The following is a 15,743-nucleotide window of genomic DNA, read 5'->3' on the forward strand; positions in this document are numbered from 1 at the left end:
ATGGTGTCTCAACCAGTAGGCTTCAAGTACAAAGGTTTTGTCCGATGAGCCATGGGGCTGCCAGCATCAACAACAGGGAGAGGTACAGTGGCCTGGAGCTCCCAAGGAAACATGTCATTACTGATTAAGGCATCCCTAGGCCCTCTGGCTGGCCAGCTCCCAGCATTAAACCTGTGCTGCTTGCCCTGCTTAAGAGATGGGGCAGTGGCACTGCCTGCAGCTAAAAGCGCAAAGGTCGAGCCAAGCAAGCCTCAGGGTGGCAGATATCCTGGGCAGAGAGGTATGTGGCAGCCAAGAGCTCACACAGAACCTGCCCCTGCACACTCTGCCTAGCCACAACATCACCCTGAGCTCTGGGAAACAGCAGGATATCCAAGACAAGTCTCAACAATGGTCCAGTATTTATGGTGTTTCAGAAACCTTGAATCAGATGGACTATTTGTTACACTGTATATTTGGATGTAAAGCTATTTGGGCAAAACAAAATACTATATGACACATTGCAGTTTTCAATGCCAATACTATGAACAAATAAGGAAGAGAGATGTGAGAGAGATGGAGGAGTGGACCAGTGAGTACATGGTAGAGAGAGATGGACTAGAGGCAGGATTGTGGTGACACGTATGAGAGAAGGCTGCGGTGGAGGAGGGAACTTGTCCTTGCTGAGTAGGGCCAAGAGGGTATAGCAGCCTGGAGCTTGTGTGGACTCAGCCTGCAACACGCTGCCCAGCAGCATGATCTCTCTGGTTCTGAGCAACAACAAAATGTCCAAGGTGGCAAAAAGTTCATTTACTAGACTGGACCTCCTCAAAAGACCTCCGTGGTTTGAGCTGCCCCTGGAGGCCACGTGGGTGTGCTGCCAGTGTTGAAGCTCGAGGTTCATGTAGATGTCTTAGATCCTACAGCAGCCAGGGGCTTTGTTGTGGTCCATGGTCTGAGTTATCACTGAATGCCTATGATCTGTGCTACTACCTGAAGTATTGCTGTCCCTGATCTATGCTATTTTTTGGGTCTATGTTTGAGTCTGTGGCCTGTGTTACTACTGAAATCCATACAGATGCCCATGGTCTGCACTACTGCCAAAGCTACGTTGAAGTTCTTGGCTTGTGCTGGTACTGAGGGCTATGATGGTGTCCATGGCAATTGTTATGGCAGAGGGCCTTATTGATGTCCATCATCTATACTATGATCACCAGGGACCATGCTGATGTCTGTGACGTGCTGATGCAAGAGAACCATGTTGAAGTCCATGATCCATGCTCCCGATGACTGTAAGAGCAAAGAAGCTACTTTTACAATGGTATTGATAACTGCAGACTCACGGTTGAAAAAGAGGGACATGGAAGGCTTATGCGACAACCCCTACTCTAGCCCCCCAAAAAGTAACAGCCTAGACAGAAATCCATCAAAGACAACCTTAAAATTGTGATAAGGATGCTGATGTGTAGCTGTCCACAATTGATGGCTACTGCAGGGAGTGAAGGTGTGGAAGGACTCATTTTTTTAAGAGACTGGCCACTGAGTATTTGGCCGTGCTCCAGTGAGTATATGAGCAATAGAAATTGGTCTTTCTCTTCTTCCTCCTCCTCCTCTTCTTTCTCTTCTTTCTTGGAGGTGGGGGAAGGTCACAGGGTGAGTTGGGACCTGTGATAACTGGGAAGTGAGTGTGCTCAGGGTTCATGTTGTGAAAGTCCCAAAAACTCAATAAAAATATTACGAAAAGAAAAGAAAAATAAAAAAGAAAGTAGGAAGTCAAACAAAAACCTCAGAAGTAAGCCTCATCAACACAATACGAAGACATGAAAACAAGACTCTCAAGCTTTGAAGAAGAAATACTGAAATACCTCAGTATACAAGAGGTATACAAGAAATGAATACCTCAGTCAAAGAAAATATTAAATTTAAAAGTAAAAAAAAAAAAATCCAGGCACAAAACATCCAGGTAATCTGGGGTACTATGAAAAGAACAAATCTAAAAATAATAGGAATAGAAGAAGAAACAGATAACAGACACAAAAAATATTCTCAACCAAATCAAAGAAGGAAATTTCCTTAACCTAAAGAGTTAAGTGGCTATCAAGGTACAAAAAGCATACATAACACCAAATATCCAGAACCAAAATAGAAATTACCCATGGCATACAATAATCAAAACACAAAGTATTCAGAACAAAGAAAGACTAAAAACTGCAAGGGGGAAAGACCGAATAATACATAAAAGCAGAACTGTTTAGGATAACACCTGGCTTCTCAATAGAGACTCAAAAATCCAGAAAGGCATGGAGGGATGTTCTGGAAACTCTTAAGAGACCATAGATGCCATCCCTGCCTCCTATACCCAGTAAAATTATCAATCACAATAGCCAGAAAAAAGAAAAACATTCCATGATAAAACTAAATTTAAGAAGGACCTAGGGGCTGGGGAGATGGCTCAGTGGTTAAGAGCACTGACTGCTCTTCCAGAGGTCCTGAGTTCAATTCCCAGCAACCACATGGTGCTTCACAACCATCTGTCATAGGATCTGATGCCCTCTTCTGGTGTGTCTGAAGACAGTGACAGCGTACTCATATAAATTAAATAAATAAATCTTTAAAAAAAGAAAAAAGAAGAAGTACCTAGGTACAAATTTAGGTCTACAAAAGGAGATATAAAGAAAACTTCTATCTAAAGAAGTAACTCACATCCACGAAAAATACAAAGAATAAATAATCTCAGACCAGTTAATCAAAAAAGGGGGAAAAGACTACATCATAACAACAAAGTAGCAGGAATCAATATAAACAATGATCATTGATATCTCTGAGAATTAATGGTCTCAATTATCCAAGAAAAAGACTCTAACATGTTGCATTTAAAAACAGGATCCATTTTCTGCTTTATCCAAAAATACAACATACCATCAAGGGTAGACATTGCCTCAGGGCAAAAGGATGGGAAAAGATATCCCAAGGTATTAGACCCGAGAAGCAACTTTAACATCTGACAAAAGAGAGTTCAAACCAAAACCAATCTCAAGAGATAGGAACAAACATTACATCAAAGGGAAAAGAATCTACCAAGAGGATATTACAATTCTATACACTTATGAACCAAATACAAAGTTCATAAAAGAAGTAACTAAAATCACATATCACATATTGACACAGTGATAGTGAGTTACTTTGTTGCCCAATTCTCATCAATAGACAGGTCGTCCAGACAAAAACTAACATAAAAATTCTAGAGTTAAATAACATGATAAATCAAATGGACATAGCAAACATTTACAGAACATTTCACCCAAATACAAAAGAATATGCCCTCTTGTCAGCAGCCCATGAAATGTTCTCCAAAATGGACCACATACTTCAACACATAGCAAGTCTCAACATTTACAAGAAAATTGGAATGATGCTCTGCATCTGACTCCCATGGTATCAACAGTAACTGATATCAACAATAGAAACAGAATGTATACATACAAACTCATGAAAGCTGAACAACTCACTACTGAATGAAAAAATATGGGTCAAGACAGAAATCAAGACTAAAATTTTCAAACATTTTAGAATTTAATGAAATTGGAAACAAAACATAATAAAACCTATGGGACACAATGAGGGTGGTTCTAAAAGGCAAGTTTATAGCATTAAGTGACTACATAAAAGATTTGGAGAGAACGCATCTTAGGAATTTAATAGCACACCTGAAAGCTCTGGAACTAAAAGAAGAAATCATACCCCCAAAAAGTATATAACAAGGAGTAATCAAACTCGATGCTGAAATATATAAAAATACATTCAAACGAGCAAAAAGACAAAGAATCTGTGAAATAAAAAAAAAACAGTAACACTGAGAAGTCCTTACCCAAATTAATTAAAAGATGAAGAAAGAAGATTCTATTAATAAAATAAAAGACAAAGGAGGAGAAATAAAACATACTAAGAAAATCCAGAGAATAAGGATATACTTTTAAAAGCTGTACACTAACAAACTAGAAAATCTTTTTTTAAAAAAAGGCATGAATAAATTTATTGATATATGCAACCATCCAAAATTAAATCTAGATCCGGTAAGCAATTTAAACAGATCCATAACTCCTAGTGAAATAGAAGCAGTAATTAAAAGTCTCCCAACCAAAAATGCCCAGGGCCAGATAGATTCAACACAGAATGTTACCAGACCTTTAAAAAAGAAGAATTAATGCCCATTCTCAAATAGAAATTCTGCAAAATAGAAACAGAAAGAACATTCCAAAAATTACCCTTATATGTAAGCTATACAAAGACACAAGAAATAAAGAAGATTACAGACCAATTTTCCTTATAAACATACATACAAAAAATTCTTAATAAAATACTTGAGACCAAATCCAAGAACACATCAAAAAGATTATCCACCATGATCAAGAAGGCTTTGTTCATCCAGCTTCTGGCTATTATAAATAAGGCTGCTATGAACAAAGTAGAGCATGTGTCCTTGTTATATGTTGGAGCATTTTTTGGGTATATGCCCAGGAGTATTATAGCTGGGTCCTCGAGTAATATTATATCCAATTTTCTGAGGAACTGCCAGACTGATTTCCAAAGTGGTTGTGCCAGCTTGCAATCCAACCAACAACGTAGGAGTGTTTCTCTTTCTCCACATCCTCACCAGCATGCTGTCACCTGAGTTTTTGATCTTAGCCATTCTGACTGGTGTGAGGTGGAATCTCAGGGTTGTTTTGATTTGCATTTCCCTGATGACTAAGGATGCTGACCATTTCTTTAGGTACTTCTTGACCATTCGAGTTTCCTCAGTTAAGAAATCTTTGTTTAGCTCTGTACCCCATTTTTAATAGGGTTATTTGGTTGTCTGGTGTCTAATTTCTTGAGTTCTTTGTATATATTGGATATTAGCCCTCTATCAGATGTAGGATTGGTAAAGATCTTTTCCCAACCTGTTGGTTGCAGTTTTGTCTTATTGACAGTATCCTTTGCTTTACAGAAGCTTTGCAATTTTATGAGGTCCTATTTGTCAATTCAGATGTCCTTCAACAGAGGAAGGATACAGAAAATGTGGTACATTTACATAATGGAGTACTAACTCAGGTATTAAAAACAATGAATTTATGAAATTCTTAAGCAAAGGAATGGAACTAGACAATAGCATCCTGAGTGAGGTAACCCACAAAAGAACACACATGGTATGCACTCACTGATAAGTGTATATTAGCCCAAATGCTTGGAATACCCAAGATACAATTCACAGACCACATGAAGCCCCAGAAGAAGGAAAACCAAAGTGTGGGTGCTTCAGTCCTTCTCAAAAGAGGGAACAAAATACTCATGGGAACTAGTACAGAGACAAAATGTGGAGCAGAGACTGAAGGAAAGGCCATCCAAAGACTGCCCCACCTGGGAATCCATACCTCATAGTCACCAAACCCAGACACTATTGTAGATGCTAAGAAGTGCATGCTGACAGGAGCCTGATATAGCTGTCTTCTGAGAGGCTCTGCCAGAGCCTGACAAATACAGAGGCAAATACTCGCAGCCAACCATTGGACTGAGCACAGGGTTCCTAATGGAGTCCCCAATGGAGGAGTTAGAGAAAGGACTGAAGGATTTGAAGGGGTTTTCAACTCCACAGAAAAAGCAACAATATCAACCAACCAGACCCCCTAGAGCTCCCAGGGACTAAACCACCAACCAAGGAGTACACATGGCTCCAGCTGTATATGTAGCAGAGGATGGCCTTGTTGGGTATCAATGGGAAGAGAGGCCCTTGGTCCTGTAAGGTTTAGATGCCCAAGTGTAGGGGAATTCGAGGGTGGGGAGGTGCAAGTGGGTGGGTGAGTGAGGGAACACCCTCATAGAAGCAGAGGAGAAGGGATAGGATAGGAGGTTTGGTGGGGGGACCAGGAACGGGTAACATTTAAAATGTAAATAAAGAAAATATCCAATGGGGGAAAAAAAGAAGGCTTTATCCAGATGCAGAAAAGGCCTTTAACAGAATGCAGCATCTCTTCATGAAAAATTTCCTGGAGATACTAGGGATATGAGGGGCATATATCTCAATATAATAAGGGCAATATACAGCAAGCCCACAGCCAACATCAACCTAAATGGAGAGAAACATGAAGCATATTCACTAAAATCAGGAAAAAGACAAGGATGCCGACTCCATACCTGTTCAATATAGTACTTGAAGTCTTAGCTAGAGCAATAAGACAGCTGAAGAAATTCAAGAAATCCAAATAGGAAAAGAAAATGCAAAGTATTTCTATTTACAGATGATGTAGTTGTATGCAAGAAAGACTCTAAAAAATATAAAGGCAGTCCACACCTATACCTGCAACAACCGCAAATCAGTGTACAATCTCCCAACCCACAGCTCTGCCTGCCTCCCAGGAGGCCAGCTCTAACCTGACACACACAAGTGAGACATATAACTCTCCCCAATCCCCCCACCTTTTGGGATCCCAGCAAGCCCCACCCTGTTGGAGCTCCATCTTCCTTCTGGAACTTGCAACACACACCTACATCTGCAACAGTCACAGGTCAATGATTAAAAACTTTCAGCAAAGTAGCAGGATACAAAATTAACTCACAAAAATCAGTAGTATTCCTATACATAAACAATAAAGACTGAGAAAGACATCAGGGAAACAATACATTCGCAATAGCCTCAAGAAATATTGGGATAACTCTAAATAAGCAAATGACAGGCTAGTATAATAAATAAACTTAAGAAATTGAAGAAAGAATTGAAGAGGATATTAGAAGATTAGAAGACCTCCCATGCTCATATATCATTAGGATTAATATTGTGAAAATGACGCATCCTACCAAAAGCAAGCTATATAGTCAGTACAATCCTCACCAAAATTCCAACACAATTCTTCACAGATCTTAAAAGGACAAATTTCAGCTTCCCATAACAACAAAAAAGCCAGGACAGCTTAAAAGAATCCTGAACACTGATGGTGAATCACTGAAAACTGATGGTGATATCAATTCTAGATTTCAAGGTGTACTACAGAGCTATAGTAATAAGCACAGCATGGTATTGGTACAAAAATGGACACGTTGACCAATGGAACTAAATTGAAGATGCAGACATAAATTCACACACCTATGGACACCTGATTTTTGGCAAAGAATCCATAAATACACACTGGAGAAAAGAAAGTATCTTCTACAAATGGTGCTGGTCCAACTGGATGTCTGCATGTAAAAGCATCCAAATGGACCTATACTTATCACCCTGCACAAAACTCAGTACTGAGTAGACCAAGACCCTCAACCTAATGCCTGATAAACTAAATCTGACAGTAGATAAGATAGGGAATAGTTTTGAGTTCTTCGGTGCAGAAAAAGAGTTTCTAAGCAGAGCACCAATATCACAGGCACTAAGACCAACAATAAAGGGAATTTCATGAAACTAAAAAGTTCCAAATGATGACAAAGGACACCATTATTCAGACAAAGTGACAGTCTACAGAATTGGAGCTTTACCAACTACATATCCAATAGGAATGCCTAAAATACATAAAGAGCTAAAAACATAGACATTAATAAAATAAATAACTCAATAAAAAATTGAGAAACAAAACCAGAGAATTCTCAAGAGAAGAAACACCTAAAGAAATGTTAAGCATCCTTAGTCATCAGAGAAATACAAATCAAAACTACTTTGAGATTTCATCTTACACCTGTCAGAGTATCCAAGGTTAATAGCATCAGATGATCTGATGTTGGGAAGGCTGGGGGTGAGAGGAGCATTTATTCATTTCTGGTGGGAAAGCAAATCTGTGCAGCCACTACAGAAATTCTTGTGGTGGTTCCTTGAAAAGCTAGAGATAGATCTACACCAAGAACCAGCTATGGCACTCCTAGGCATATACCCAGAGGATTCTACACCATCCTACAGAGACACTTGCTTATCAGTGTCTCATCAGATCATTGCTGATTTATTCATAATAGCTACAAATTGGAAACAGCTTAATTGTCCATCAATGGATTAATGGATAATAAAAATGGTACATTGACACAGTAGAATATTATTCAGTTGTTTAAAGAATAAAATTCTTGGGTAAATGTATGAAGCTAGAAAAAGTTACCTGAGTTAGGTAATCCAGACACAAAAGGACAAACACGGTGTGTATTTTATTTTGTATAGTGTTCGCTTTTAACCCTTTGATAGGCATATTGAAATTTATATAACCACAGAGGTTAGGTAAAGAGTAAATGACTAGGGAGGTGTGGAGGACCTCTCAAGGAAGGGGAAATAGAACATATAGCTATGAAGTGACAAGCAGACTGGAAGACAAGGATTAATGAGTGGGGGGAGGGAGTAAGCTGGGGAATACAGGGAGGAACATGCTAAGGATCATTTGAGGGGCTGTATGAAGATCTACTACTGTAGAAGCTTATTAAAATATTGTAAAATTTATACATAAATGAAAGAAATGCAAATGGAGCCATCAAATAACAGGGGAGACAATGCCGAACTAGACATTTTTGCCACCAAGTGAAACCTCCAATGCCAAGTTTATGTGTTATATGTAATTGGCTGTTGGTCAAAGAAGCCCCATAGAAATCCTCAAACAATCTGAACTATTGCCAAGGCTATTAGTTGTTCCCCACAAGCTGATGCTAAAGACTTATTAATGAAGACATTGAATATGGAAGAGTCAAGCTAGTACTTAACTAAAACCTTCACTTCTACTGAATGATACTGAAAGGTACTGTGCATGCCACCAGAGAAGAAAGTTCAACACCAACCCAGCTACAAACTCTGTGATATACAACAATGGCCTGTCTGCATGAGATGCTAGTGCATTAGTTGCATAAATGTTGTGGGTGTAACCAACCATTATCTAAAAGCCCACTCTGCAAGATGGAACCCACACCTGACATTGCTTGGGTGGCCAAGAACTAGATAGGCCATAAGCCAAAGGGAAGACCAAAATTTACTATTCTGCCAAAGGAACTTTGCAATGAAATTACTCCTGATGGCATTCTGCTGTACCTAGAGATCAGGATCTTGCTCGGCCATCATCAGAGAAGCTTCCTCTTACAGCAGATGAGAGCTGATATAGAGACCCATAACTGGATGATGTTCAGAGAGTAAGACTGCAACACTTGGTTCCGAACGGGATGTCTTCATCAAACCCCTCCTCTAAGGGCTCAGTAAATTATGCAGAAAAGGAGGCAAAATGATTGTAAGAGCCAGGAGGTATGGATAACCAAGGAAAGAATGTCTTCTAGATACAACAGGACTGACACACAGCCAACTGTGGTAGCATGCATAGGGCCTACACAGGTTCAAGATAGATGAGTTCCAACACTGACAGGGGGAAATGGATACTACCTTTCATCCCTAAATAAAAGCTATCTTCCATTGTCAACTGCTGATAAAAAATCATTTTTCTCCAATGGAGTCTCATTGGGTATATAAACCACACTTAAGGATAGGCTCCATGCCCAGTAGTAGATGAACAACACAAATTGAATTCAATGATGCTTTTGTAGATTTTTTGCTTGTTTCATATTGCTCTGTTTAGACATTTTTTGTGTCACTGATCTTTTGCTTTTATATTATGGTTTATGATTTTATGTTTCTATGGTGTGTGTGTGTGTGTGTGTGTGTGTGTGTGTGTGTGTGTGTGTGTTTCCTGTTATTGTTCCCTGTATCTTCAAAATTCTGATTTGTTTGCTTTTTTTAATTTCTGGTTTGTTTTCTAAAGAGAGGGAAAAACAAGGAGTGATGGAGTTAGACTGGGGAAGACGGTCAGGGAGGAGATGGGAGAGGAAACCATTATCAAAATATAATATATGAATTTTTAATTAAAAAGAAAGGAAGGGAGATGGGAAGGAAGGGAGGAGGGGGAGGGAAGGTTGATGAGAGGAAGGAGGGATAGGCAGAGGAAGGGAAAGAAGGAAGAAAGGGAGGAAGGAAGGAAAGAAAGGAAGGAGGGAAAGAGGGAGAGAGAGAGAGAGAGAGAGAGAGAGAGAGAGAGAGAGAGAGAGAGAGAAAGTCTGTAAAATCTATGCCAGAGCCAAACACATGCATAGCTGTGGCCAGGGTGCCTGTGGCTAGCCCCATTCCCAGCACAGCACTGGCAGAAAGTTCTTCAATATCATCATTAACAACTCATTGATCCAATTACACTTCTTTCTGTTCCACTTCAGAATTACAATCTCTCGTTCCCTCCTCTGGAGGAGCTAAGATAGATTCCCAATGATTGTCAGATCAGACGTGCTTGACAGACCCAACCGCTCATCTAACCTAGTAACTCCAATGAATTCATCTGGTTGGTGTGTCCAACCTCTTTCTCTTATTAGACTTGCCACTTTCTTCAGCTTTGTTTCCCTGGTGAGATTCAGGGACACAGCCTAGCTTGGGTCAACCCAAGGACAACATAGCTACCACATTCATCCTGTGATCCCGGCATGTAACAGGCACTCAACAAACAACTGCTGAATTGGAAATTTCCCAAGAAACTATGTACTAGGGCTTAAAGTACCGCAAGTTGGCTAAATAAAGGAAATTTCCCCCAAAGGTCTTATTGTGAGATGGACTAAATCCAAACCCAAGCAGAAAATGAAAATATACACTGAATAAGACAAAAGTCAAGACCTGGAATGACAGCTGAGGGTACACTAGAGGGAACTGAGTACACATTCAAAGTTGGTGGGTAGGATAAGGAAGGCAAGATGCAAGCAGCTAAGGACTAAAATAACAGTTCCTCGCCAGGCAACTACAAATCAAATGGCTACTATGGACCAGGCACTATGCTAAGTGCAGAGGACACAGAGATATGCAAGTCACAATTCCAACCTTCTGCTGCCCATCCTCCTATGTGGAAATATGGGCATAAACACACAGTCACAGAAGAGCCCATGATAATGCAGAGTAAAGCAAAGGATTCCTAGAGTAGATAGGTAAAGCAGGATTAGAGAAGCAAAGGATATGTATTCTGGCAGGCAAGGATCTTGTGCACCTGTGGTCACCTCAACCTGTTGCTTCCACCTTGAGGCTCCTTGGCGATGAGACTATGCCCATAACCATGATCCTGAGAGCCATCAACCCTGGAGTCTTCTACCTCCTTGAAACAGCACTTGTGATGTTTTTTCTGCCTGAATAGCACTATCCTGTTTCCTATCTGCAAACCATCACTTCCACCTCTCACCAAGACACAGCCTAAACACTGCCTCTAAGATATTTCTATCCCTCCCTCCTTCCCTATCTACCATGGTTCCTTCCAATAACATTTCTTATTCCTCTCTTACAGTAAACAGAAGTTTCAACATTCTATTATAATTACTTATTTATTTGTTTTCTCTTCTCTTCTTTGTAAACTATAAAGTCCACTGGAGCAGAAAACACTTACTTTAATCCTTTGGTGTTCCTGGCAGTGACATAGGGGAGTCAGGTGCACAGCATGGGGTGAGTGGAGATTATGCATCCCAGATTCCATGGCAATGGAAGGAAGCTACCAAACAGCACAGCTAGAATCATTGGGCAGGTACTACAAGACCTAACATCCTAACAGCTAGAATTGGCTACTTGATAGAGTTGTAAATTTCTCATCACTACAAACAGGATGACCCAAGATACATCCTTCAAAGGCCTTCTCTAAGGGCCTACTTCTATCAGCTAGCTCCAAATCCTATACTTAACCTTGTAAAGTGGCAAGGTTAAGAAGAAAGAAGAAAGAAGAAAGAAGAAGAATTCAAAACTGGGAAAGAAGAGAATTCAAAACTTGATGAGGCCGGGGTATTGCTCATTGGGTAAAGCACTTGTAGCACAGTGTGAAGACCTGAGTTCAGATCCCCAGCTGGTATATAATCTTAGTACTCCAAAGATGCGATCGGAGGTGTTGACAGGAGAGTCCATTAAGTTCTCAGTCTAGCCAGCCTGAGGTACACAGCCTAGAACAGGAAACCTGTCTCAAACCAGATGGAAGGCAAGGACCAACACCTGGTGTTAACCTGAACACATGTACTGAGACACATGCAAATGTGTGCTCACACACATGCACATACACACATATATACAATTTTTTGAAAGCATGTGCCTGTAGGAGGACAACCCAGATGCAAATTATCATCCTTCATGGCTTCTAAGCTCATCTAAGCACTCCTGGGTTGCTGTAATTGAGAATGGCTGCCAAACAAGCAATGATGATTCAGCCTCTCGACACTGGGAGATAAGCATAAAGGTAAACTGCCTTCGATGTGGCCACTCCCGGTTAAGTGACACCACAGGCATTTAACAGGTTTGTAAATATTTAATGAGCTGAAGTCAGTGAAAGAGACCCATTCTTTGGAAGAGACAGCACGTCATGAATGAGGATGACAATGGACCTGATTCTGAATATCTGGGGTCTATCTTAAAGTCTAATCTTAGGCTGGGGAGGTGGATTAGTAGGTGAAGTACTTGCTCTATGGGCACAAGGATCTGAATTTGGATCCCTAGCACTCATGTAAAAATCCAGGTGCAGCAGGGTGCAGTGAGCATCCCTGCACAAGGAAATGTTTGGCGTCCATTGCCCAGCCAGCCTAGCTGAGTCAGTGAGCTCCTGGCTCAGGGACAGATCCTGTCTCTAAGCATAGAGTGGAGAGGGAGAGACTGGTCATCAGCGGCTCTCAGTACTTTGGTCTGACTCTGTCTCTTAGGCATACCTCTGTGTGTTGCCTTCCCTCCCACTGAGTCTCTCCCTGATGCTCCCTCTGCTTCCATCACCCCTGTCTTGTTTCCTGGGCTCTTCCCTATCTGACCTTTTAGACTCCATCTTGTTCCACTTACTTATACAGAATTACACATTTGTTCATGCTTCTCCATATTCTTTCAGTGTTTGCAACAGATGTGAGTATCAAATGCTGTTACTATCCCTCACCCACACATCTATGACCTTTGACATTTTCTTACACATAAGCTCTCCCTGTCTCCATGCTCATCCTCAGATGATGAGAATCCACTTTCTGTGTATGCACAGACAAGAAGAGTGTCAGGGAATTCATGTCCTCCAGAATCAACCTTCACCCAAGGTTACAAATGAGTTATGAAACATATCCTCAGAAGGCTCGTGTGGTGGCAGCACGTTCTCCAGTTCAGTGTTAAGAAGTCAGGCTTTGGAGACGCTACTGGATCATAAGGGCTGCGCTTAACTGATGGTATAATGCACTGATGGATTTATCATTGGGTAGTTTTATTGGGAGGCAATGAAAACTGAGTAGAGCTTAGCTAGGGGAGATGGCAGGTGTTGTTTGAAGTTACTGAGTTCTAGCACAAGTTGTTATATAGAAATAGATGATGGACCCAGTGTTCACACATGAAGCAGTTCCCCCTGACATATCCAGAAAAGGTCTTCTGAGCACCCTGTGTGTCCCCTCTGTTCTGGTCTTTATTACCCTAAATTTAATCCTCAGTCACTTCCATTCCCCTATTTGTGTTTATCAGAAGGAAGGCAGAACTGTAGGAAAGAAAAATCCTCTCTGTGCATGTTTGTGCCTGTGGAAGCCAGAGATCAACCTTGTTTGTCTCCCTAAATCTCTCTCCATTTTGTTTTTTGAGACTGATTTGGTTACAGGGACCCGGGGCTTAAAAATTCAGCTAGACTGATGATGTGCCCAAAAGACCCTCCTGCCTCTGCCACTCTAGCACATTCCATCATGCCTGGCTTTTTTTTTTTTTTTACATGAGTGCTGAGGGTTCAAACACAGGTCCTTATTCTTACACAACCAGTACTTCACCAACAGTTCCCATGACATTTTAACTCAGCCTAAGTATAGCATCTGGTATACAATAGATGCTTATTAAGTGTTTATCAGGGCAATTAATATATTTGTTTATTGTTTTGTACATGAAATTTTGACCAAACATCTCCTTATATCCCATCATTCTGAAGGAACCAAAATCAAAGTAAGACAAGGCCTGGGAATCAGCAAGTTCTTCACTCTGTGCACCCTCTACGTCATCGGCTAAGCATCTCCTTCTTTGCTAGCAGCAGGGTGTGTATCAATTTCACATTTACACTTCCTCCCATCTGTTCGATTCATCTGCTGGACAGTCACTCACTGCCACTTCAGAGCAACAGGGAATTCACTCTTTCTTTCATACCCTTCTGGGAAGCCCAGGAAAATTATCTTTGATTGATGTGATTTCTTCCTTGGGTCCTAATGACAAAATTACAGTAAAATCCAGCCTGGCTTTGCACCATACTTAGAGAAAATCTGCTCAGCTTTTGTCTGCCAACCATAGCAAGAATGATTAAGTAGGGTTCTGTGCACACTGGTAGGTGATTGGGGTGGCTTTTTATCACCCTGGTTAGCACAGGAATAAAACTAAAATTCCCACTCATTTCTCCCTTTATTACTTGAGAAAATCTATATGTTAGTCCATTCTGAGACTATTCATAAATTACCCCCAAAGATATGGAGTCTGTCTGTGAGAGATAAACACCTTGCAAGCTTAAGGATCATGTATTCTGAATTTAAAGATATAACAAGATGTTTGGTTGGGCAAAGATCTTTGACAGGTGGTATCTTTTATTTTTAAATTCTTTCTATGCCAGACTTGATGGCACAAAGCTGTAATACCAGCTACTCGGGAGGCTAAGGTAAGAAGAACAGCCTGGGCTACAGATGGAGTCCAAGGTTAATTTGTGTTGTAGACCCAGCCTGTATTAGTAACACCCTATATAAAAAAGTAAGGGCTCAGTGAATAAACTGCTTGCCCATGCAAGGATGAAGAGCAGTTCCTCGCTCCCAAATGTACATCAAAAGTCAGGCAAGCATGCCAGCTGACTGTATGTAGCCTAGCACTGGAGAAGCAGAAGCAGATGGATTGTGAAACACGGGTTGACTAGATCATCCAGAGTCAGTGATCTCTTGGTTCAGCAAAGACTCTGCCTCAATAAATCAATTAAGGAGAATATCTCATGTAAACTTTGGGCCTACGCATATACAGACACAAACACACATACACATACACATATACACACACACATATATATACACACACATATATACACATATATATATATGTGTGTATATATGTGTGTGTATATATATGTGTGTGTGTGTATACATATATGTATACAATGTGTGTATATACATATTGTATATGTACATATCATATATAGTGTGTGTCTATGTGGTGTGTGTATATACATATTGTATATGTACATATCATATATAGTGTGTGTCTATGTGTATGTGTGTGTATGTGTGTATATATCTTCAGTGTATGTACATAGACATGCAAATTCACACATACAAACATACACATAAAATATTACTTGCTATCAATTATATTCTCTTTCTTCACTCTTCCTCTACAAGTAATATTCCGTGAGTCTAAAACCTTGTTTCTGAGGGCTCTAGATTTAAGGTCTAGCCCAAATCAACTGGAGTATATTTTTATTTGTAAGCTATAGACTTTTACAGGTATCTAAATCACAACTTAATAAACCAATGTCTTATACTAGCCATTTTCTTGATGCTGTTAAAAAAAATCTCCAATATAAGCAACAGAAGGGAGGAAGGGTTTGTTGTGGCTCATGTCTGACGGCGCAGTCCATCCCAATGAGGAAGACACCGTGGGAGGAGGAGACTGGCCACACTGACACTACAGTCAGGAAGCAGAGAACAATGACTGCTGCAGCTCAGCTTCTTCTGTATGTGGTCTGAGACCCCAGTCTGTGGTACCTCTCACTCAGAGGGGACTTCTTTCTTCAGATAAACCTCTCTGGAAACACTCAGCCACACCC

Source organism: Grammomys surdaster, unplaced genomic scaffold (genome assembly GCF_004785775.1).
Source record: "Grammomys surdaster isolate TR1022 unplaced genomic scaffold, NIH_TR_1.0 330, whole genome shotgun sequence".
Taxonomy (NCBI): Eukaryota; Metazoa; Chordata; class Mammalia; order Rodentia; family Muridae; genus Grammomys; species Grammomys surdaster.